At 41.9% G+C, this 25,066-nt stretch overlaps 2 long non-coding RNA genes across 3 annotated transcripts in view; one reads left to right on the top strand and one right to left on the bottom strand.

Annotated features, from left to right (window-relative positions):
* LOC144302622 (uncharacterized) overlaps window positions 1-25,066 on the top strand; it is a 106,715-nt gene that overhangs the window by 17,367 nt on the left and 64,282 nt on the right. The window lies entirely within an intron of this gene.
* Window positions 14,206-25,066, bottom strand: part of LOC144302621 (uncharacterized) — a 38,234-nt gene continuing 27,373 nt past the window's right edge. The window contains exon 3 of the long non-coding RNA XR_013369564.1: window positions 14,206-14,615. This is a non-coding gene — a long non-coding RNA (uncharacterized LOC144302621). The remainder of the gene's footprint in view (window positions 14,616-25,066) is intronic.

Genomic DNA, 25,066 nt, shown 5'->3' with positions numbered 1-25,066 from the left:
GCCATCATACCAGGAAAAGCTGCAACACATTTAACATCACGTCAATAAATTCTAAACAAGCCTTGTACTTTGATTAGCTCAAACCCCCTGCTGCCTGCCCTTACTATGCATTCCTGGTCCACTCAGGCAAGTGTGCCTGCAGCCTGGTGGCACTGCAATTGGACAGGTGTGACAGACCTCCACTGAGTAGTTCTTTGGGATTGTGTGGTTCCCTGGAAAATGGAGATTAATGAGCTCACAAAAGGGACAACGCATAACTTCAGATCTTGGTGATGATCACAAGGAGCTATTTAGGATGCTTGATTAATAAAACCAATTTCTTATATTCATTATCCAAAAGTCCAAAGTCAGTGGCATTAAGGGAAAGTTGAGTTAATGTGGAGGTATTCCAAACAGAGTAAGAGCAAATGAGGTTCTTGGCTTGTCTTTCACTGTGATCCTGATTGAAGACCATCATACAAGGTCTGTTAGGATTCTAACCACAATCCAATAGAAATCACTGGAGAGTCAAGGGTGAATTGATAGATATGAGAGAGGGGTGGTTAGATGCCCAGTGGCAGAGAAAATTGTGATCCAAGGGCATACTGATTTGGGGTCCCAACATCCTTTGTTGTTTTCTCTCTACTTTTGCCTTCTCTTACCTTTTTTTTTTTTTTTTTAATATGTGTAAGTTCCTTAGAATTATCTCCTACCACCCTGGGTGGAAGCACTGGATTTCCTCTAATAAACTAGGAAGTTTCCCATGATGTCAGGTCACTCTAGGCAGATTTTCTCAGCATAGCCACCCCTACACTTTAACATTCTTTAAAAATTTTTTTCCTTTAAAAATAAATGTGTACTTCTAAAAGTCACTGAATCGCATAGACTCTGGCCAATCACTGCTTTGAGACCATCTAGATGCTCTGCCATGTGATTTTATATTTTAATAGAAGAAGGCTGACTATGGATTTCAAAATTATCTAACTCCTTTCCCATTCTAAAATCATGTCAAATCATTAATCTTAATGCTTCTAATAGCAGTCCTTTTAAGTGGGTAAAATTCCACAATGTTAAAGTCAGTGCTTTACAAAGACACCATTAGACTCTAGTTCCACAGAAACGCCAAATTTCTAGTGTCATGAGTGTTAGTCACTTTGACAGGAGAAGAGACATGGTCAAATATTTGCAATTTATCAGGGAACTACAAATCAAAACCACAATGGGATATCATGTCACACCAGCCAGAATGGCTAAAATGAACAACTCAGGAAACAGATGTTGGCAAAGACACAAAGAAAGGGGAACCCTCTTATACTACTGGGGGGAATGCAAACTGGTGCAGCCACTCTGGAAAACAGTACAGAGGTTCTCAAAAAGGTAAAAATAGAACTACACTAAGACCCAGCAATTGCACTCCTGGGTATTTATCCAAAAGACACAAACATAGTGATTCAAAGGGACACATGCCCCTCAATGTTTATAGCAGCAATGTCCACAATAGCCAAAATACGAAAAGAGCCCAGATGTCCATTGACAGATGAATGGGTGAAGATGTGGTATACATATATATAGTGGACTATCAATCAGCCACCAAAAAGGATGAAATCTTGCCATTTGCAAAGACATGGATGGAACTAGAGTGTAGTATGCTAAGTGAAATAAGTCAGTCAGAGAAAGACAAGTACCAAAGTATTTCACTCATATGTGGAATTTAAGAAACAAAAGAGATAAACATTGGGGAAGAAAGGGGGGGAAAATAAGATAAAAACCGAGAGGGAGGCAAACCATAAGATACTCTTTAACTATAGGAAACAAACTGAGGGTTGCTGGAGGGGAGGTGGGCGGGAGGATGGGGTGATTGGGTGATGGGCATTAAAGAGGTCACATGATGGAATGAGCACAGAGTGTTATATGCAACTGATGAATCACTAAATTCTACCCCTGAAACTGATAATGCACTCTATGTTAATTAACTCGAACTTAAATAAAATCTTTTAAAAAATATTTGAAACTTGTGTTGAGATTCAGAATTATCTAGATTGTTTTCCCCTGGGATCTCTTTGAACAAAAGGAAGAAGATGTAGAAGTTCTGCCTGGAAGAAGCACAGACAAAGGAGACAAAGGATGGGAATTATAGTGGCTGCTGAATTAGCAGGGACTAGGCATGGGACTCTCCTAAATCCTAAATAATATTGGTCAATATATTTTCCTCAGTTCTGCATACAAGTCGTGGGCCTCATACCCTTCTCTTTGTGTACAAGTGAAGCTAAGAATCATGTTTCCCTGGGATCAGATGGGAGTTCAGGTCCCTCCCCATTCCTGGTTCTGGGCCGGAACCAATTCCTACCTACCCCCTTTATGGAGATGCTCTTCTTCCCTGCCTGGTGAAGGATTCCTAACAGTGTGCCAGAAGGTATTCCTAGAGATTTTGTGGGATCTCAAGGGAAAACTGTCCCATAGTTTCTTCCTTACTTCCTATATTCCTACCCCCATATTTTAGGACATCTCTATTAATGTCATTGTGTAGAATGGTTTGAGGTTGACTAAGGTAAAATTACTAAAGTCTTGGGATGTTAAGATTTTTTGTTTCTACTGTAAGTTTTATTTCTATAAGCATTGGAAGCTTTGCCAAAGAATGTCTAGAGACCTCAGAACTACTTATTAAATCTTTGCTTCTCGTAGTTACCATGTTCTAGATTCTAGGAGGCCTCATTTTAACTTCACTGAATTTCTCAAATTTTACCACCTATAGCCCAAATTAGACCCTCTGCCTCTCCTGCCCTTGCCATCGCCAGGAAAAGGGTAGGAAGAGTGATGTTGAATAGAAAATAATTGCAGAGGGATGCCTGGGTGGCTCAGCGGCTTGGTGCCTGCCTTTGGCTCAGAGTGTGATCCTGGAGTCCTGGGAGCAAGTCCCACATCGGGCTCCCTGCAGGGAGCCTGCTTCTCCCTCTGCCTGTGTCTCTGCCTCTCTGTGTGTGTGTGTCTCTTATGAATAAATAAATAAAATCTTAAAAAAAAAAAAGAAAAGAATTGCAGGAACTTACTTTGACCTAGTGTGAGAAAATAACTCTATGCCCATCTCTGCCTGAGTTGGTATTAGACAAGACAGTTTGATGGGCTGAGTGGATTGACTGGATATCAGAAACTAGCTCCTTTTTCTCAACCTTTTATACCCTTATTGCTACTGATATTTTCAGCTGAGGATTTCATTTTCTTTTTTTCTTTTTTTTTTTTAAGAGAGGGAGAGAGACAGAGAGAGAGGGAGAGAGCCCATGCACATGCATGAGTGGGTGAGGGGCAGAGGAAGAGGAAGAGAATCTCAGGAAGACTCCACGTCCAGCATGGAACCCGACTTAGGGCTCAATTACCATGACCCTGAGATCATGACCTGAGCCAAAATCAAGAGTTGGACACTCAACTGACTGAGCCATACAAGCACCTCTTTATTTTCTATTTTATTAGGAAAATAGAAGCCAAACTTACAAATCTATTGACATAAGCCTTCCTCCTCTCCTGTTTCAGTTGAGGAAGTGCCTCTCCTTGTCCCAAAGCTCAACTCCCACCATACCAAAGGGTATACCAGCCATATAAATTTCCTTTTAAAAGCTTTCCTGGGATCTCCACCCAGGGAATTCCACTTATATCTCATTGGTCAGACCTATGTTGTGTGGGCCTCTTAGCTGCAAGGGAGTCTAGGAGGGAAAGTATTTTATTTATGTATTTATGTATTTATGTATGTATGTATGTATTTATTTATTTTATTGGAGTTCGATTTGCCAACATATGGCATAACACCCAGTGCTCATCCCATCAAATGCCCCCAGGAGGGAAAGTATTTTAGTTTTTTAGCCTTTTTTTGAGAAGAAGACAAGGGAAAATTGATCTATGGGTGACTTTTGGGTAGCTAACAGTGTGTGGCAGATACTAAGATGGTAGAGCAGGAAAAGAAAAGTTTTCTCCCAAACCAGGGGTTCTCAGTCTAGATGTGCCTTAGTATTCCTAGGGGGTTTCTAAAATTAAAGCCCAGCCGGGATGCCTGGGTGGCTCAGTGGTTGAGCATCTGCCTTCGGCTCAGGGCGTGATCCCAGGGTCCTGGGATCAAGCCCCACATTGGGCTCCCTGCATGGGGCCTGCTTCTCCCTCTGCCTATATCTCTGTGTCTCTCATGAGTGAATGAATAAAAGAAAAAGAAAGAAAGAAAGAAGGAAAGAAAGAAAGAAAGAAAGAAAGAAAGAAAGAAAGAAAGAAAGAAAGAAAGAAAGAAAGAAGAAAGAAAGAAAGAAAGAAAGAAGAAAGAAAGAAAGAAAGAAAGAAAGAAAGAAAGAAAGAAAGAAAGCAAGCCAGCCTACTCTCAGACCAGTTAAATTCGAATCTCTGGGTGGGACTAACATCATTAATTGTTAAAGCTTCTCGGGTGATTTCAATGTGTGGCCAATGTCTGGAATCACTGCTACATTTTTACCTGAGGACTTGAAAGGAGGTCCGAAGCATCAATTTTGACACGATTCTCATTAAAAAAGAGTGATAGATTGTAAAATGTTAGAAGTGGGCAGGACCTTAGTGATCACAGAATAAAATTTTCTCAAGGTCAAATATGTAGTTGGTCAACAGTTTGGGTGTTCTCAACCCCACCCTCTACCCCTCCAGCTAGCAGTATCTCCTATACCACATCCAAGTTTCTCATTATATCCAGACAAATGCAGGGTGAGCTATGTGGCAGTTTGGGAGAATTTAACCTTGATCCAATTAGCACTGAAGGTTGAGGAGAGCAGGTGACCTTGGGCTGCAGCTGTCTCTTCTCCACTTCAGTAATGACACTCAGCCTGAAATCTAATTTGGTATGAGTGTGTAATTTCAATGTGTGTTTAATCCAGAGCCACTTCTCAGTAAAGAGGATGCTTAGGGGCTTGAATTATTAAGACTTTTCTATGCCAGCCTCCCTTACTAATCTGCTCTCAGCAATGTTCACTGGGTGTGTGCAACTGCCAAAAAGTCCAAAGTAAATGCCCCTCATTCATCTGGAGGTTCCATCTTCCAAAGCCCAACAGCTGATATGTCTGAACCTGTAGTGATGTTGATTAATACAGAATTTTCTAGACTGTTAGTATTGGAGGCAGACTTACAGATCACCCATTCATGCTGAAGCTTGGGGAGGTGGAGGGATTCACCTCCAGCATTGTGAAAATAGCAGTTGCCTTTAGGTTAAATTGATTGGATGTTTTTTATACAGCAGAAATCTAACAAATGTGACCAAAGATACATTGACGTCTAATTATTGCCCTCTAAGTTTTCAGTATAAATCTTTAAGTAATTCAGGACCCCAAACAAGTTAATCCCATTTTGCGGGATTAACTCAGTTAAGTGGAGGGCAAAGCAAACACATATTTCTATATGCATTTCCTGGATTGGTTGCTGGTGCTGCTCAATGACACTGGAAGCCCTTTTCAGAACCTAGCACATACTTGGCCTGTGTAGGTTTGCTCCGCATGTTTATTGGTTTGAATTGATCCCTGCAAGCCCTTCACTTTGCTACCCATTATTTAGAACACCGCTGCAGAACTACATTATTACTAGCTATTACACTGAAAGCAAAGCAACAAGAAATCAACTATCTTTGGGATTTATGTGAAAAAGACTTGGAGTAGCTGGAAGTCATACATAGACCGATGAGTGTTTTACGGTAATGTGCTCTCAAGTTCAATTTCTTAAGTTCTCTAGGTGATGCAAAATGATTGATTCTGAAAATGAACACTGAAGAAATAAATTGATTCCTTTGAAGTAAGCGGACCATTAATTCTTGACCTTAAAATCTCTAAAATGTTTTAAAAGGAGTTGACTTAGCAGTTATTGCATTTTATAGAATTAACTCTTTTTTCTTCTTTTGTTAATCTCTTATCTTAGTGGGAGTTATCCACAAACTTCATAGTTTCTAGAAAAATAGGATGGAGCTGGCTGTATGCCACACATGCAGTCAGTGGTTGAAGGAAGGCATAGTGGGGGGAATTAAATCCACAGAAAAACTCAAAGCTGCCTTCTGGACCACCTTAGAAATTGGCTGGTTATTTTGGCTACGGTTCTAATTTGATCTCATTAGTGAGGCTGACTCTGTCCTACAGCAATCCCCAAGGCAGACTGATTTGACCCACTCTGGCACAAGCTCCTTAGGAGCAAGCATATCCATGAGAGGGTCGGCTTCATTCTTTCTAGAAACTTCACCCAACTGCCACTATGGAAACTTTGGTGTAGGGTCCTAAACTTTATTCATTCATTTGATCATTCACTTACATATTTAGTTAGCCAATGCTTAATGTTGTCTGCTGTATGTTAACAGGCCTATCCCTAACATTTGTCAGGCTCTGAGTGAGAGAATAATTGGAAGCCCCCAAAGTTATAAATCAAAATAATACACTATTCAATAATAGACCCTTATAATGACCAGGAAGACCAGGTTCAAATGTACAGTTCTAGGGCTTCCTGGAGTTCTGCATTAAAACTCAGTGGCACAGAGAGCTTCCTCACCATCTCCATATCCCCAGCCCTTAGCTGGAAATCCCTCTTTTCTCCCCATCATCCTGCCCTGTTTGCCTCAGGGTCTGAGGAGCCTCAGTTGCATATGCTTCTTCTTAGCCACTCCTCAGGCTTCAAGGTCTCATACCAGTGGTGTGATTTGCCCTTGGAAAGATGAATCTCACACAAGCCCCAGAAGTGCTTTAGGGCCACGTGGCCAGGAAACTCCCAGCTCTGGAGTTCCCCAGGGCGTAGTCTAGAAGGGGAGGCAGTAGCTCCAGATGGGCTTGGCCCTGTGAACTCCTTACCCCACAGGGAGGGCACAGCTTCAAGGGCCCAAGGCAGGTCCTCTGGGACCAGTTCAAGGGTCTTAGCTGCTGAGTCTGAGGATGGTACTGTGTGCCAAGTTCTGGGAGACAGTAGCAAACACAATTCCTGAGGCTCTTGCCTAAAGAAAGAATCAAAAATAAAATGACTGAGGTAAGGAATGTGAAGGCATTGAGATGGATGATGAGATACAGAGTGACTGGTGAATGCTCCTTTAGAGTAACCAGGGAAGGCTTCTTAGAGGCAATGACATGCATACTGAAGGAACATCTACTTCCAATGTGACAGAGTGCTTTCTAAGCCAAGGGAGCACAGGGAGTGCAAAGGCCCAGAGGCAGGAAAGGGCTAATTTGTCTGAAGAACAGGAAGGTGGCCAGGGGTGGCAGCAGTGGGAGATAAGCTGTTTGTGGAGGTCAGCAGGGGACATGCCATCCCCAAGAGGAAAGAAACATGGGCTAACACTTAGAAAAACAGACGGAGGCATGGGTTCTCTGCTTAATCATTGGCTGCCCCTGAGCAAAGCCTGTCTCCTGGCCTCCATCATTTTACCTGTAAACTCAAGATCCCGTCTCCATCAGAGCATTGCAGGAGGACCAGATGGGAAGCTGCTGCTCTACATATTAGACACTAAGTAACTAAGCAGTGATGAGCAGGGATAAGCTCACCTAAGCTGTTCCAGGGGCTTGTTGCTGGGAAATGTTTGATAGTCACAGGAAGTATCTTGTTGTGGCTTAAATGGGGGATTGATTTTCAGGCAGACTCAAGGCCACCTTCCTACCTCCACTCTCAGATGGGCTTTGAAGCCCACCTCATGTGCTGTGTATCCTGGCAGAGAGCAGAGGATGCCCTACGTGCTATGGAACAAACAGTCTGGACAAAGTAGCTCTTTTGCCGTCCTTCTTCTCCCGTCAACAAGTAAAACCCAGCCTCCCTCAGAACATTCCCTGGCTAGGAGCTTAAGCAATGACTCAGCTCCAGATGTCAACAGCCAGCTTGGCACAAGGGCAGCATGGGCCCACCAATCGCTGACTGGCCAGGACCAGCACTGAGGCTGTTAGCCCAACTGCTCCTGGCTAAGGACACTGCTTAGCAAAGAGGAACCAGAGATCAATATTAGATCCTTGTGTTTCTTTTATAGGTCATCGCCTAGGCTTTGTCTTGTGAGTTATCTATTATCAGTACAGACTGTTAGCTCAGACATTTCCAAAAGATCCTTTTGCTATCTCTACAAGGTCTCAAGTTAAAGATGCCCTTGAGGTGTGATGTAATAGCAATGATTTCAACAATGACCATAGCTACCATTTGTTGACCTCTTACTATGTGCCAGGACCTGCGCTGAACCCTAATTTCACAACCACTCTACAAGGGAGGATCTCATTATTATCCCACTTTACAGATTTATTATCCCATTTTACAGAGGAAATGGAAACTTAAAGAGATTGAGTAACTTCCTCAAGGTTGTACACCTGGGATTTGAACTTAAGTTTGACTCCAAAGTAATACTTAATCACAGTGCTATGAAACCACCACCAGAACCATCACTAGTAACAACATCATCATCACCAGAATCAACCCCATTTTTTTAAGCAGAGTTTTGCAGATTAACTCCATGGTATAGATAGTACTGTTATCCTCATTTTGCAGTTAAGGAAACTAGGGTACAGAACTTTTAAACAAATTAAGTCTCATTGCTTGGAGATAGATAGTTTTTAAAATAAACATCTGTCACTCAGAGGGGTCAGCTAAGGCTGGGTGACATAACCAGGGCACATGACCAGTAAGTGCCAGAGCAGGGACTAAAGCTAAGGTTTATCTGTCTATAGGTTTGAACCACCTCAACAGAGAGCCCTCAGTCCATATTTCAGTGCCCAGAGTGGGAAAACCTGGTTAGGGGGTGCCAGAGTCATTTTCATGGAGTTCCTTCATGCCTGGGTATGTTGTGAGGGGCTTGAGCACTTAGGCAACTGAGAGTTCTATGGTCATCACCCAGGCTGCCCCTGTGGGGTGAGTTTTAACAAGTGTCACCCAGAGACAGAAGATGAGAGAAGAAAGGAAAGCGCAGGAGCTGGGTGATCAACAAACTGGATACTTAGGGTAATTCAGAACAGTCACTACTGAGAACTACCTGGCAAGAGTCTCCTGCTGGTTCCAATATCAGAACTGATAGTTGAACCTGAAGGTTAAATGGCTAATTTTAACTGGATTCCAGTGCTTGGGCAAAATCATCTTTAAAAATGTTTGTTTTCCAAAGGGAGGAGACAAACCTAGCATTTTTTTGTTCCCCAGCAAATTTGTACAATTGAGATCATATAACTGAAGACTTTGGTCCATTAATGATAGTAATGATAATGATGTTCCACTTTACTTTAAGGTGATAGTTATAATTGAAGTCATGGAGACGAATAAAGACCATTTGTTCCCTTCCTTAATGCCATTGGTTTAGATTAAGTGTATATGATGTGTCAACCTTTGAGTTAGGCAGTGAAAACCCATGTGTGAATGTGGTTTATGTTCCTGGGGGGCCGGGGTGGGTAGATGTCAACCAAGTACCATATAAGTAACTTTCAAAATCTCAAGAGTCATAAGAGTTAAGCAGGACACCTGCGTCTCTGAGGGGTCCTTGAGTCTCTGAGGGGGACCTTCCATAGAACGGAGGACCAGGAATGACAGTCTATCGAGATGGAGGAATAAAGGGAATTGGCAAGAAGTAGGAGGTAGGAAGAGGGTGCAAGTAGGCTGGGGCCATGTTTGCAGAGTCTCTGAGAACAAGAATGTGGAGTGTGGAGGGCAGAGAGAGGGCTGGAGTGGCCAGAATGAAGGAAGCAGGAGCGGGGCAAAGGCCTGGAGTTAAGTAAGGGCCACCTAAGGCAGATTAAAGATCTTTAATTTGAGCCTAATAGTAAAGCCAGAAGTGCAGAGAAGTATTATCAGCAGGACCAATCACATGCAAAGGTAAACCAGGTGAGACTTTGGGAGATTGGGATGTCTCCATTGCTCTTTCCTCAATTCCCCTTCCCATGTCTGAAATTTCACCATTAATTGCAGTCTTTTTCCTCTCCCATAATTCCCTGTTGAGGTGCAGGAGGTACTCCAGTACTCCTGGGAGTAGGGGAGGGCTGCCAATTCTGACGTGATGGCAGCTAAGGCTGAGTGAAGCTTTCAGAGCAGACCCCCTGGTGCTTGGAGAAGCTGGGTGGCACCAGGGTCTCAGCATGGAGGGGAAGCTGGAATAGCAAGGGAGGGGCAGGGCTCTGGGCCCACTCTTTTCCCCAGAGGGGCTTTGACTGACAGCTGCACTAATTGTGGATTCCATTGCTGATACATTATCCGTAGGCTGAATTGATAATGCTTTGGCAGCTAAATGTTTTATGATTAAAGACTCCCGCGGTGAAGGCAACCAATTAGGGACCATGACGGAGAATCCGCAGAAGCTTATTCTACTGCTCTCCTCGTGGGCACGGCTGTGTGCGGATCCTGTGTCTGTCCTGGGCCATGCTCTCAGCACTGAGAGGAACCCCCTGCCAGCCCGCATCTCACTCCAGCTCTGACTTAGCTCTTCCAGGGGGTCTCATGCAGTCCCTCTCCCCTCCTGCTCTCTGAAGCCTCATGCTCATTCCTAAAACCATTGTCAGCCAAAGGACTTAATTAAAAAAAAAAAAGATTTTATTTATTTATTCATGAGAGACACACAGAGAGAGAGAGAGAGAGAGAGAGGGAGAGAGAGAGGGGCACAGACACAGGCAGAGGGAGAAGCAGGCTCCATGCACGGAGCCCGATGTGGGACTTGATCCTGTGACTTCAGGATCACGCCCTGGGCCAAAGGCAGGTACAAAACCGCTGAGCCACCCAGGCGTCCCAAAGCCCTCTTTACCCCAAATTCATACATTTCATACATTCCTCTCTTAGTATCTGAGAGTAGCATTGGAGTGTCATCCATTCATTCACTCATTTATTCTAACAGGCAGCATTCATTAAATGCCCACTATATCTATTTAAGCTAAACATACACCTACCCCATTACTCATCATTTCACTCCTAGGTGTTTCCTTCAGAGAAGTGAGCGCATATGTTTATGGAAACATATTAGGTGCATGTTTATGGCAGCTTTATTCACAATTGCCCCAAATTGAAAACAAACTCAAATGACCATCAAGGTGAACGGATAGACAAATTGTAGTTATCTTCATACAATGGAATATCACTCAGCAATGAAAAGGAATAAGCTATGGGGGCACCTGGGTGGCTCAGTGATTGAGTGTCTGCCTTTGGCTCAGGTCAATCCCAGGATCGAGTCCCACATAGGGCTCCCCACAGGGAGCCTGCTTCTCCCTCCGCCTATGTCTCTGCCTCTCTCTATGTGTCTGTCATGAATGAATAAATAAAATCTTTTTTAAAAAAAAGAAAAGGAACAAGCTATGGATACATGCTACACCATGGATGACTCTCAAAGACATGCGGAGCAAGGTAAGGCAGGGAGTAGAGACTACATACAGTACAATTCTAGGGAGGAGTTCAGACACAGGCGAACACATTTGTGGCTTAAATGTCAGAATGTTGGTTGCCTCTGGCAGAGGCGGTGATTGGGAAGGAGCATGGGAAGCCTTTTGGGGTGATATACTTTTTAAAGTCTTGACCAGGTAAGTACTTCCATGGCTGTATCCATATGTAAGAATTCATCAAGCTGTACACTTAAGATCTGTACACTTTACCATAGATAAGTTCTGTGTTGATTTTTTAAAAATGTCTGCTAGCAAGGCTCTGTGCTATGAGCTGGGCCCAGCTGTTCCAGGCTGACATTGCTGAGAAGAGTCAGTGGCTCAGAAGAGGGCCCGGATCAGCTCCTCTTAGAGGGGAATGGGTAGTCCCCGGGGGCAGCGCTAGCTCTGGGGTCCCAGGTTCTCAAAGGGACAGAAGATTGTTGTTGAGGCAGAAAGAAGATGCGTCTGGTAGTCACTGCTGAGGGCCTGCAAGGGAAACTTATCCAGCATGGAATGGAGGGGGATCTGAGAGGACCCCTGGGTAGGAAAGAACCTTACTGGGACTCCTGGGTGGCTCAGTGGTTGAGCGTTTGCCTTTCACTCAGGGTGTGATCCTGGAGTCCTGGGATCGAGTCCCACATCGGGCTCCCTGCATGGAGCCTGTTCTCCCTCTGCCTGTGTCTCTGTCTCGTCTCTGTCTTTCTCTCTCTCTCTCTCTCCCTCTGTCTCTCATGAATAAATGAATAAAGTCTTTAAAAAAAAAAAATAGGGCAGCCCCAGTGGCTTAGCGGTTTTGCGCCTGCCTTCAGCCCAGGGCACGATCCTGGAGACCCAGGATCAAGATCCACGTCAGGCTCCCTGCATGGAGCCTGCTTCTCCCTCTGCCTGTTTCTCTCTCTTTCTCTAATAAATAAATGAAAAATCTTTAAAAAAAGAAAAAAGAAAAAAAGAACCTTACTTCACCAGTGGTCACTGACATGCGAACAGGAAAACCTGCTCAGCCATGGATAGGCGAGGAGCAGTGACCCACAGAACTGAAAAGAAGGAGGTCACCTTACTGGGAAGCTGACACACAGAGGGGCAAATAGCAAAAAGCAACTCCTTTTTATTCTTGGATGTGTACAGACCTTATTTCACTTAAACCTCGTAAATCTGGGGCATAGGATTTGTTAGCCCTTCATAAACAGGAAACTGAGAGCTCAGGGACTTCTCTTGATGTGCTGAAGCTCACCCAGCTGCAAAGTGCAGCATTCACCCCCGGCTGTGAGATCCTGGACACGCACCCTACCCACTGTAGTCTCTGCCTGGGAGTCACCTGAGTGTGTAACCAGTTTGACTGCTGGTTATTGAACCCATGGGGGTGCATTTATTAAAGAGCTTTATTTTTCCAAAGCCTGTCCCCAGCTATGCTCTGCAGCTGGATTGAGGGCTCTCTTTAATGCCATCTCAGTCCACTTCTGTAATTCTGCATTATTTCAGTTACTAAAATAGTGAGACCTAGTTGTTAAAATTCAGTTCTGCTTGTTTTAGAACTTCAAACTTATATATTTTTTTAAGATTTTATTTATTTATTCATGAAAGACAGAGAGAGAAGCAGAGACATAAGCAGAGGGAGAAGCAGGTTCCCTGTAGGGAGCCTGATATGAGACTTGATCCCAGAGTCCTGGGATCACGACCTGAGCCAAAGGCAGATGCTCAACCACTGAGCTACCCAGGTGCCCCTCAACCTCATATTTGATTCAAATCTTTCCTTCTTTCCTAAGTTCAGGCCAAGCTTGTGGCTCCAAGGGCCTAGAGTGGGGGCCAGGGTGTGGTCCTCTCCCTTCACCACCTATTTTCTCTTGCCACACTTCTGCACAGAAGAAAGTCTCCTTAAGCAAGAGCCTGCCTCGAAGTTTGGTCCCCTTTCTGATTGTTGTCACAGTGATCCAGTTTCACTGCCGGCAGCATCTCACCTCCGTGGCACTCCATCTATGGCTTTGGTGGCATCTCCAAGACATTCCTTTCCCCAGGCTCCTCAGCTCTACGATCTTTCTTCCAAGCTCAGCAATCTGGTAACCTGGTAGCCTCAATCTCCTCTTCCTTGCCTAGACTTCAAAACTGGCAGAGCTATCAGAGCCCTCCTTTATCTCTCTGAGGCCTGGGAATGTGAGAAGTCTCCTTGCACCCCTCCTGCTAGTCCATCTACCATGCCACCTCTCCCCAGTGCTCCTTGCCCAATTTGCAAGCCCTTGGATAGGAGTTCAGTGGCCAAGCAAATAACGAGACAAAGGGCAAGACATCAGTCTTTCTTTCTGGAGTAAAACTTTATGAGCAAGTCTTTTGAGGACCTCCTTTCTAAACTTCAGCTTTCAATCAGCAATCCCAAAGGAACAAAACAGCACCTACTCCCTCTCCTCTCTAGGGTGGGGAGGAAAGTGACTTATCTTCATGAACACAATTCTCCCTCCAAAGGCAGCCTCCTCCTCACTCCCAATCCTTCTGTCCATGATATCTCTATGATGAAAGTCCAAACCTGAGGTGTCTTTTGCCTAGAAGGGAGGCTTCTTTGAGCTAAATCCTGGAGAATTTAGTAATTTTATCAATGAGGCCTCTACCTGAAGGGTAATGTCTGAAGTACTGAGTAAGCTTCAGGGGCAGGAAAACATTTCAGTCTAAATTCTCACCAGCTTATAATCATATGTTTGCCACTGAAAACCCTCTTTGTGGGAGCCTATGTTCCTGTCTGAGGCAGTAAAGTGATTTTCTTCCTTTTATTTTTTATTTTTTTAAATAATAAATTTATTTTTTATTGGTATTCAATTTGCCAACATACAGAATAACACCCAGTGCTCATCCCGTCAAGTGCCCCCCTCAGTGCCTGTCACCCATTCACCCCCACCCCCCGCCCTCCTCCCCTTCCACCACCCCTAGTTCGTTTCCCAGAGTCAGGAGTCTTTATGTTCTGTCTCCCTTTCTGATATTTCCCACACATTTCTTCTCCCTTCCCTTCTATTCCCTTTCACTATTATTTATATTCCCCAAATGAATGAGACCATATAATGTTGGTCCTTCTCCAATTGACTTACTTCACTCAGCATAATACCCTCCAGTTCCATCCATGTTGAAGCAAATGGTGGGTATTTGTCATTTCTAATGGCTGAGGAATATTCCATTGTATACATAGACCACATCTTCTTTATCCATTCATCTGTCGATGGACACCGAGGCTCCTTCCACAGTTTGGCTATTGTGGACATTGCTGCTAGAAACATCGGGGTGCAGGTGTCCCAGAGTTTCATTGCATCTGTATCTTTGGGGTAAATCCCCAGCAGCAAAATCCTAGAGGAGAACACAGGCAACACGCTTTTTGAACTCGGCCCCAGTAACTTCTTGCAAGATACATCCACGAAGGCAAAAGAAACAAAAGCAAAAATGAACTATTGGGACTTCATCAAGTTAAGAAGCTTTTGCACAGCAAAGGATACAGTCAACAAAACTACAAGACAACCTACAGAATGGGAGAGGATATTTGCAGATATAGGGCTAGTTTCCAAGATCTATAAAGAACTTATTAAACTCAACACCAAAGAAACAAACAATCCAATCATGATTTTCTTCCTTTTAATACACCGCCTATCATGCTGCATGGCTTAAGAAAAGTCAGCCTTCCTGGAGATTTGACCTGTCAGAAAAGTCCTTCCAGACCCACTCTACCTTGCCCCAGGGCAGTCGTTGACAGAGTTAATCATGGTAGGGGTGATGAGTGCTTTCTGTTTGGGAACTGCTGGTGGGGAGGTGGGAACTGATGGTTGGTTGTTCATTTCTTGAGACTTATAGAACAATTGTGGATATTATTGCCCCAGATTTAGTGACATAAAACAATGGCCATTTTGTTATGCTTACAGATTCTGTAAGAATGTGAAACTGGCACAACGTTGATGGATTTTTTTCTGCTCCACATGTCTGGGGCCTTAGTTGGGAGGATTGAAAGGCTAGGGTGTTCTGAAACTCCCATTCACATGTCTGATGCCTAAGTGGAAGGACTTGAAGACTAACTCCTAACGGGGCCTACTTGCCTCTTCTTGGCTTGCACATCCTCATGGCATGGCAGTCTCACAGAAAGAAGCTGGATTTGTTACATGGTCGATTAGAGCTCCAAGTGTGAGTCACTTGCTTTCCTAAGTCATAAGCCTTCCAAGATTCAAGGGTAGATGAATATGAGAAGGGAGCTATTGTGGTCATCTTTGGAAAGTGCAACCTGTCCTTAGGAGCCCACATGCTGCTTCCAGCCTTTGGCATTTCACATTCCAACAGGGACAGGGGAAAGAACCCTTCATCTCCAAACCAGTGCATATCCACTGAAAGCACAAAGGATGGGATCACTATTCCATGAAAATACTTCATTCTAGTGAATGACTGATTATTGAGGTGCTTTAGAGTGTCAAAAATAAGAATTATTATCCAGGCTTGTTTTCTCAGTGGTGCATTGTGGCAGTGCCTCTAAACTTTACCTCAAGGATAAAGGCATCCGAGGGCAATTTTCTAATTTTGTGACTCTCCTTTGTCCTTTTGTGGCAAAAGGACAAAGAGCCCTCAGAACATTATCGTGAATGTCTTCAGTGGGACTGCAGATGTCTGAATCTGCTGGCCTTCCTGCACGTGGTGATCAGGCAGGGGGTGGAGGGTATCCAAGAGGGTCTATGAAGCCAGGGCTAAAGCAGAGCTTATCCCTCTGAATTGTGGAGTTGCCAAGACAAGAAAGTAATGTTGAGCCAGAGAAGAGATGAGATCCAGGCAACCACATGGGATTGCAGAGAAGAGGAAAGAACTATGCATCAAAATTTTGATTGAAAAAAAATAAAACGAAATTTTGATTGAGCCTGGTATCTGAGAGATAAGGAGGAATGAGTTGGGGAGGAAATGGAGGAAGAGTCTAGAACTGTGCCATCCAATATGGTAGCTATTAGCTACATGTGGCTATTTAAATTTAAATTAGTTAAAATAAATTTTTAAAGATTCAGTTTCTCAGTCACACTGGCCACATTGTAAGTGCTAAATAACCACAGGTGGCTAGTGACTCCTGCTTTGGATGGCACAGATTATAGAATATTTACATTACTACAAAAAGTTCTATTGGAGTGCATTGACTCTAGAACAACTACCTGTAATAGGCAGCTTGTTTCATAAACCAACCTGAGGATGATTGAGGGAGGGTGGTTTAAGGTGAAGGATGGTTAGCTGAATGTAAGGTGCTAAGAGTGTATTTGGATTTTCCAACATAATGTGGAGTCGTTGGAGCCAAGTCATACACTAGATCTGGGGTACTCATGCTCAATGAATTTGTATTGAATTAATGAGTGAGTGAGCTGGACAGTGCTATTTGTTAGGGGTAGAGTATAGGGAGGAAGACAGAAGGCAGCTATAAAGTAAAGGAGCTGAATTTTCTCGTGTTAGCAGCCCCTTTACTAAAATAAGAGAAATTCTGAGGAATTTTTTGAGTAGAGATGTTTTGAGTAGTGTCAGCAACATTAGAATAAGTATAAAGCCTCTCCAAAGTAACTAATTAGAAAGGGACCACATTCAACTGGCTTGTTGTTTAACCATGATCAAGACTCCTAACCACTCTGGCCTTCAGTTTCTTGAACTATAAAATAAAGTCAGGACTAAAGACCATCTCAGCTCTTTCTATGTGTCTACAATTTGGATGTTTTAAACCCTGTTATTATCTTTATAAAAGAGCTTTTCTGTCATACCTTGGAGTTGCTGTGAAAGCAGAAAATAATCAGGGAGAGCAAATGGGGTCATGCTTTCCTAATACATCCCAGATCATACATCTGCTTTTCCAGGGCAAATATAAATTGTCTTTGCTAAACTTCTAGGACTCCTCTTTCTCACTTAACTTCCTACTGTCAGTGGGGGCGGGTGGTGGTGGTGATGTATTCCACTTCCTCCCTTCCATGGGATTTTGAATTTATTATGTGATGGTTGCTGATATTCTGGAGACTTAGCCCTTCATCCAGAGTATCTGTGAATGCTAAAAACCTGGCTATGGGAAGAACACTGACCAGAATGTCAGGAGGTGTGAGTTCCAGTCCTAGCACTGCCACTCACTGTGTGTGCTCCAGCAAGTCACTTGGCCACACTGGACCTCAGTTGCACATCTGCAAAATGAAGTTCTGGATTAGGACATCTCCAAGGTCTCTTTTAGCTCTAACTCCTATGGATGCTGATGGAAGTAGACACAAAGATGTTTCCTTTTCCTTTTACTTTAAGCTGACCTCTAGGTATCTGGCATATTTTGACGTCAGTAAATTCCAACATACGTTGTCAGAATCCACTCTTGTTGGTGAAGTATAACTCTTTCTTCAAGTTTTTTAGCAAAGAATAATGAGGAGACTTGGGTTGAGGCAATCCTTGGATCAGACACAGCGTTCCATCTCAGAACTGCGATCCTAATATCTGTTCTGTTCTGCCCTTTGCTTGCCTCATATTTGATATTTAAGTTATCCAACAACCTGAGTTTGGGAACTTCCCCCATGTTTTGGATTTCCCCCCCTTGGATTTGTCCTGCTCTGCTCACCCTCCTACCACCAAACCATTTTTCCCCCACCTCTGATAACCCCTCCCCTTTCCTTAGTGTTCAACATTTCTCAACCTGAAATCTGCAGGGTGAGCCCTGTTGTAACCACAGTCCCTGGTTATTGAGGTGACAGTTGGAAAAAATTGTATTGCACTTATATAGAGGCCAATATCTGTGTCTGCAAGTGCTCCCTTGAATTCCTCTTGTCTTCACTATTAGGATCTCCAGTCCCCTCCTTGTTAATGAGCAAGCATGGCAGGGGTGGTAATGTTATCTTCCCTACCCAGGTTCTCAGAGATGGCTAGCCACATGCAATTTGATCTATTAAGTAACTGCCTTGTAAACACACAGCAGCCAAGGAAAGTCCTTTTTAACTATGCTTCCTGTGGACTTTGAAATTTAAGTTCTGTTAGATACATAGCTGATTCCAGCAATTTGATAACATTTCTATAGCAACCTCTTCAGCATTCATGTGAGTCAAGCACTCAGGCACCTTGGTTCCACCTCTGAGGTGTGGGATGGAGTGCTTATCTTGTGACTTTTAAACAACTATCAGCTGTCCCCATGCGTTTTTCAATTTTCCCACTTGTTACTAGCTAAGGAGAGCTGAGCTTTGGAAGCCATAGGAAAATAGCTATAATATGTAACTCAGTCCATCTTGTTAACAAAATTCATTTAGGTGATCATAAGTCTACTTGGCAGTCAAAGGAGCACAGACTTTGAGTGGAAGATTTTTCATCTTCCTGGAGAGTGTGAAGGAGACCTTGCCTCAGAATCATATCTGTAGTCCTTGCTCCATTCTCATGGGCCTTGGCTCATCCTTACCTGCCCTGGTTCTCAGACCTTCAGCGCCTGACTTCTCTTCTCTATGAATTAACTGCCTGGATTTCTGATCTCTTCTGTTACCTGGCTTTTTAAAACAGCATGTCCTTTTAAGCTTATGTACTTTGATCTCTGATCTCTTGCATGTTGTGACTATGATAATTTATATTTTCATTAATATTGCCTATTTTTTTTCATTGTTAACGTTTCTCTAGAGTAGTCCTGCTCACTATAACCCTTACTCAGGATAAAAGCCGGATACAATGATATGTATGTGTACATCTACATGTAAATATTTAATAACAGGCTAATAAAGGGTTATCTCAGAGACTGGTTAACATTTCAGAATACAATGTAAACTCTCACATTAACTCAAACACAAGGTAATCAGCTTTCCTTTAGCTTAGATTAGCTAAATCAGTCTTGAAGAATAAAAACAGATCCAGAAGTCCATGTGTACTTTAATGGGTCTTCCTAAGCTGTCCCTCCCCTGCAGCCCTCTCAGAACATCTGTAGGAAGAGGTAGAAGTTATTTATTTATATGGAGCATGATTATTGGAATAATTCCTGTCAAGTCTTCAAATGGATGGTTAAGTCTTGCTAAAAATATCTGATGGAAACTTAAAAAAAAAATCAGATCTCAGTTACATAGTTGGCCCTTGAGATTCACATAAAGGCACATATTCAAAGATGAGGGGAGTTTCTTTCTGGCTTAGAAACCTCCCATCTCTGGCTATGAAACCATTTTAGAAGCAAGATGACTCTGCAAATTGGAACCAAACAAAAGGGATGTGAAACATTCTGCTGCAACCAAGTTATTTCCTTTTAAGCTACGAAGAAAGGCAGATTCAGCACTTCCACAAGATTGTGATACTTTCCTTCTCAGATTAGTGATTTCTTCCAACAAGTTAAAGATAGTAGTATCCAAGAGCAAGCTAAATTACTTAACTTCACTAAATCTTGAAAAATACTGCAACAAAATCACATCAATGCCATGGATATTGTAAGTTTCCAGATTCTGGCCTTGGGTATACTATTCAGTGTATTTATCAATGTGTGTGGGTGTGTGTAAGAATAATAATGATTATCTGAACCTAATAATACTTTCTTTGTCATACAATAACTGGCTAATGTTTAAAATAATAAACATGTCTTTACACTTCACTGCAAAAAATACTGAAAAGCCACCTCAGTCCAGAGCAATAACCCGATGATAGCCCAAGTTGCTTTTCCTAATACATGAAACATTAAAAACCATACATCTTAAATCATTGAAATGTATAAAACCAATTATTACATTTGTAAGCCTGGAAAAAATTCAGAAGAATGACCTGATGTAATAATAGCAATAAAAAGCCATTTATTTTACAATGAATAGGTTTTCCAAACCAGAGTTTTAAGCAGTCACATTTCTCAGGCAGCAGTTAATGTTATTGCCATGGATTTTCCGGAGAACATTTCACTTCATCGTTATTTATAACTTAGCTCAGCCTCTTTCTATTATTTATATTTAAATATAGAAAGAAATCTTCTCCCATTCCTCTTTCTTTGGATTTGTCTTTTTAACACCCACACAAATCCATGAGTCATAAATGAGACTATGAAAATGAATGGTCCCTGTCGCACAAGAACACTCTGGCTACCCGTGTGAATTTAAATGATATAATTGTCAGGGTAAGTTCAAACTGCAAGTGAAACAATGTCTATATGAATTCCATTCACAAAACCCAGAAACTCTGAAATTGAAAGATTGTCTATATGTTCAAATATAAAGCGTGGAATTTATACACAAACACCCATTTCTGAACTCTTACACACATCCAATAAAATACATATAGCTAGATGGAATGGGATGGGGGAAACCCAGCTTCCGACATTAGCTCTCTGCTTCCTGAATGATTAGCTAATCTATAACCGTCTGCGAAACAGACATAATAATGTCTGTCTCACCTCCCCTATAGGGTTATTAAGACTGTCAAATGCAATAAAATATGTAAAAGTGTTTTCCAAACTATAATATGCCATCGTGATTTTAAGATATGTTTATTACTGTTTCTTCAGTGAAATTAATTTTATAGGCAGAAGAATGACCAGGCAGTGGAGTGAATTGACAGGCAGATTATGAATTTGTCTGCCACTGCAAACATATTTAATGCTAAACTTAGTCTCCAAGGATCCGATAATGAATTTGGTCCTGTAATACAAAAAGCCATAATTGATCACCATAAGTCAAGTCCAATTCAACTTGAATGATCCAATGATGAATAAGAAACAAATGTCCGGTACAGAGAGATCTATTGCTTCTATAGATGAACTCAATTTACTTATATCCAAGGGTAAGCTGCCCCTGCAAAGCTCCATCTTGATGACTTCACATCTTATAAACTCTTACAAATGTTATTCCCTTAACTTCATAATAATATATCTGTTTTAGAGAGGGAGAAATTGAAGTCTTTAAATAAATTTCTTAGCAACTTATGTTGCTAAAATCTGGACAGAGTTCTTATTAAATGTCATTACTACTATATGTGGACAGAAGTTGTTAGAGTATTTGAATTGCATCTTGTTATGGTTTATCAAATGTACGGGTAAAGGCATAAAACACACAAAAAAATTTAAAAAGATTTTATGTATTTATTCATGAGAGACAGAGAGAGAGAGAGAGAGAGGCAGAGATACAGGCAGAGGGAGAAGCAGGCTCCGTGCAGGGAGCCCGATGTGGGACTCGATCCCAGGACTCCAGGATCATGCCCTGAGCCAAAGGCAGATGGTCAACCGCTGAGCCACCCAGGCCGTCCCATGAAAAAATTTTTCAGTGGATAATAATATACGTGGTAAATGTTCCAACAATATTAAAGAATATATACTGAAAAGTTAGTGGCCCTATCAGGACAAACCCCCAAGTATTCAATTCCCTTTCTTACAAGAACATACTCTTACCAATCTGGTGTATCTATGCTTAGATATATTATTTTAAAAACAAAATACAAAGGGTAGCATAATAAGCATGCTATTCCACATCTTTTTTTTTACTTAACAATACATCTTGTAGGTAATTCCACACCTAGGAGGTAGTACCTATAGATTTTGATCCATATTTGTAATAGCTACATAGTAATTTATTTCATGTTTGGATGTATAATAATTTAGCTAGTTTCCTATTTGTGAACAATATTTTGCTGCTACCAAAGCTGAAATCCTGTACATACCTCCATCTGCATAATATTTTTAAAGGAAAGAATGAACTGATACTCTTAGATTTCATGAAATACAAGTAAAATAAAAATGAAGAATTATCCATAAATTTTTTAAGACTGGAAAAACCTCTGAGTTGCTTTTTAGCCAAATGAGGAAAACAGGATTGAGTGGCGTAGTTAAAATAGATTTGACACCATGCTGACTAACATTTGGATGTCACATCTGACCACCTAAAGGAATTTATTCTGCAGCCAAGTTCACGTGAAACTAGTGTTTAGACAATAGGAAACTTCTCATAAAAAGTAAACAAACCAAAGTCATCTTTAGCAAGCAAAGGGGAAGCATGAAGAAGATAATCGTCAGCTTTGCTAAATGGAAAAAAATGTGAGATTTTGTTATTTGGATTTGCTTCTGGGGCTCCTCTGTGGTAAGTTTCAGGACATAATACAATTTTACAGAAATGATACTGTGTGTGTCATTTTGTAGTTCAAACACTAGCAGGAATGCTAAGTTAAATCTGGCAACCTGAGACTTGCAGGGGACTCTTGCATTTTTTAAAGCAACTTTATTGAGATGTAATTTATATACTGTAAAATATGCCCACTTAAGAAGTGTATTTTAATGACTGTTAGTAAGTTTAGCAAGTGTGTGGCCATCATCATTCCAGTTTTAGATCATTTTCATCACCTCAGGAAGATCTCTTGAGCCTGCTTACTGTTCATTTCCAGCTTACCCCAGCTCCAGGCAGCCATTAATCTGCCTCCCATTTCTAGAGATCTGTTTATTTTAGACATTTAATATAAATGGAAGCATAATGTGATGTGGACTTTTGTGAATGTCTTCTTTCACTTAACATAATGCTTTGGAGGTTCATTCATGTTGTAGTGTTAATAGTATTTTGGTTCCTTTTTACTGCTGAGTAGTATTCCATTGTATAAATGTACATATACATTTTGTCAATCCAGGGTTCTTGCAAGGTTAAGGGAAGAATAATGGATTTTACCTATTGTAGAATCTAGTCCTCATTTGTAAAGACCGCATGTCTCTGCAGGTCTGTTTTCAGGCTGTGTCATTTGCTAGCAGAAAGAAAGCATTAAGAACACCTGGATTCACTTTGAATAAGTAGACTCAGAATATTTTTTATTCCTATTTCCAAACTGCCAGTCCATTTATTAAAGCCTTACTTGGGAATGTGGATAAGGGAGAGGCTTTCCTTTATAGAGGGCCTGCTGAAGACTGAGAAGAAAACATATTCTTCGAGGTTTCTTTTTATTCTTCTAATTTTTAAAGACTAGTTTTGTATCTATAATGTGTTCCAAAACTATTAGAACAAACTGTCTTAAAATATGATATCTAGCGATTTTAGAAACTACTTATTTATTTATTTGAGAGGAGAAGAGACTCCACACAGTGGGGAGAGGCAGAGGGAGAGAGAGAGAGAGTCCCAAGCAGACTCTGTGCTGAGCTCGGAGCCCAACTCGGAGCCTGATCTCACAATCCTGAGATCATACCTTGAGCCGAAACCAAGAGTAATTAGCTTAACTGACTTAACCACCCAAGAACCCCTAGAAACTATTTAAATCATCTCTTTATCTACCTTACTTTATCAATCTATTCCTCTTCCTTCTTTAGCTTAATTAATAGAGCAATGAATTCAGCTCAGTGTGACAGCAGGAAGGAGGCAAAGGTGGCCAATAAGAAAAAGAGCAATGGTAAGGTTTGTGCTTGTATATATGATGAGAATTAAAATGAGGTTGTGGGCTGTATTCACGTCCTCATGTCTCTCCATTTTGAGGTCTGGCACTGAAGTTGGAGTTGAGAAAAGGTAAGTTTTATTCTTATTTTTGTCCAATCACCTTGAAGAATTTACATAGTGATTTTTCATTTCAATTTTTGCCTTTGTGAAACAAACACTGGCCATCCCAGAGGCCCAGCGATGGCTTCTTAGCTCCCAGGGGAGGAGGGTGCAGCCCCTCAATCAGACTGGCAGGGGAGGGGCTGCTTTCCCTGCATCCTCATTCTCCTCACTGTGTATCAGGACCACTTTGGTGGTGACAGAATGGAGAGGGGACCATACCACGTGCCCACAGACCCAAGACCCTCCTGAGCATTGTACTCCACACCCCTCTCTAAGATTTGGAGAAAGCTGGGCTGACCACTGATTCCCCTCATCTATGGTTTTATTCAGAGGCTCAGTTTCCCTTGCATTTTCTGCATTGTTCACCTGCTACCAGTGTTTCCTCTTTGATGGATACATCATTTGGCTGTTTGGGAAGCAGCATGTTGGCCTAAAAATGAATTGTACTCATTATTAAGCCAGTTAATTCTAGGATGACCACTTTTGCTGGTGAGCATGGGACATTCTGGGGTCTGGTCCTTCTGTGTCTTACTAAAGCGCCTCCTATTCTGAAAAACCTGCTTCCCAAAGTGTCTGGATAGGAAAGCCACACAATGTGGCATAAAATGGATGTGAAAGACTCTGAAATTTGTGGCTCATTGTAAAAATGCCAGCAATTTTAGTGATTATTTATCTTATCTCTGTTGCTTTTATGGCGAGGTAGGTCCCGAGGCCTGATGGGAAGGATGGGGTTCTTTAAAGATGAATTGCACTTAACATCTCTCGTTTTTTCCACAGCCAAACCGGTGTGATTTCATCATGATCCTAATTCCCTTCATTGGCTTAATGGCCACATTTCCTACTGCGGATAGAGACTCAGGGATGGATGTTTTTTATGGATTTTTTCCCTTTGGCCATATTTCCAAGTTGTAATGCCTCTTGGGCTTGTGTTAGAGTTCTCTCAAGGAAGATTTCTAACGACCCTGCTCACCAGTGTCCTGTTGGCAGAAGGATGTGTTGAGAGCCAGCCAGTCATAAAACTCTGTTGCCAGGAAATGAGGCAGCAGTTAACAGACTGAGAGATTAGAGCCCTGCTTCAGGCTGTGTTCCTCCCTACTTAAACATATATTGTTTTCTTCTGTGAATAGGTGCTTGTGAATAATTCAAACAATCCAGAAATATATGATGTAGGAAGTCAAAAGTCATTTGTTATTCCTTCCTCATAACTACTGTTATGAGGGTTTGTTGATTATTTCTCTAGATTTTTAAAATGCATGTACCAACCTACCAGCATTAGTTTTCAAAAGTAGAATCAAATTAGACACACAGTTCTGCACCTCGTTCTTTCACTTC

This window comes from Canis aureus, chromosome 31, assembly GCF_053574225.1.
Source record: "Canis aureus isolate CA01 chromosome 31, VMU_Caureus_v.1.0, whole genome shotgun sequence".
Classification (NCBI taxonomy): Eukaryota; Metazoa; Chordata; class Mammalia; order Carnivora; family Canidae; genus Canis; species Canis aureus.
Note: the sequence above shows the minus strand (reverse complement) of the source record. Positions and strands in the feature narration are given on the sequence as shown.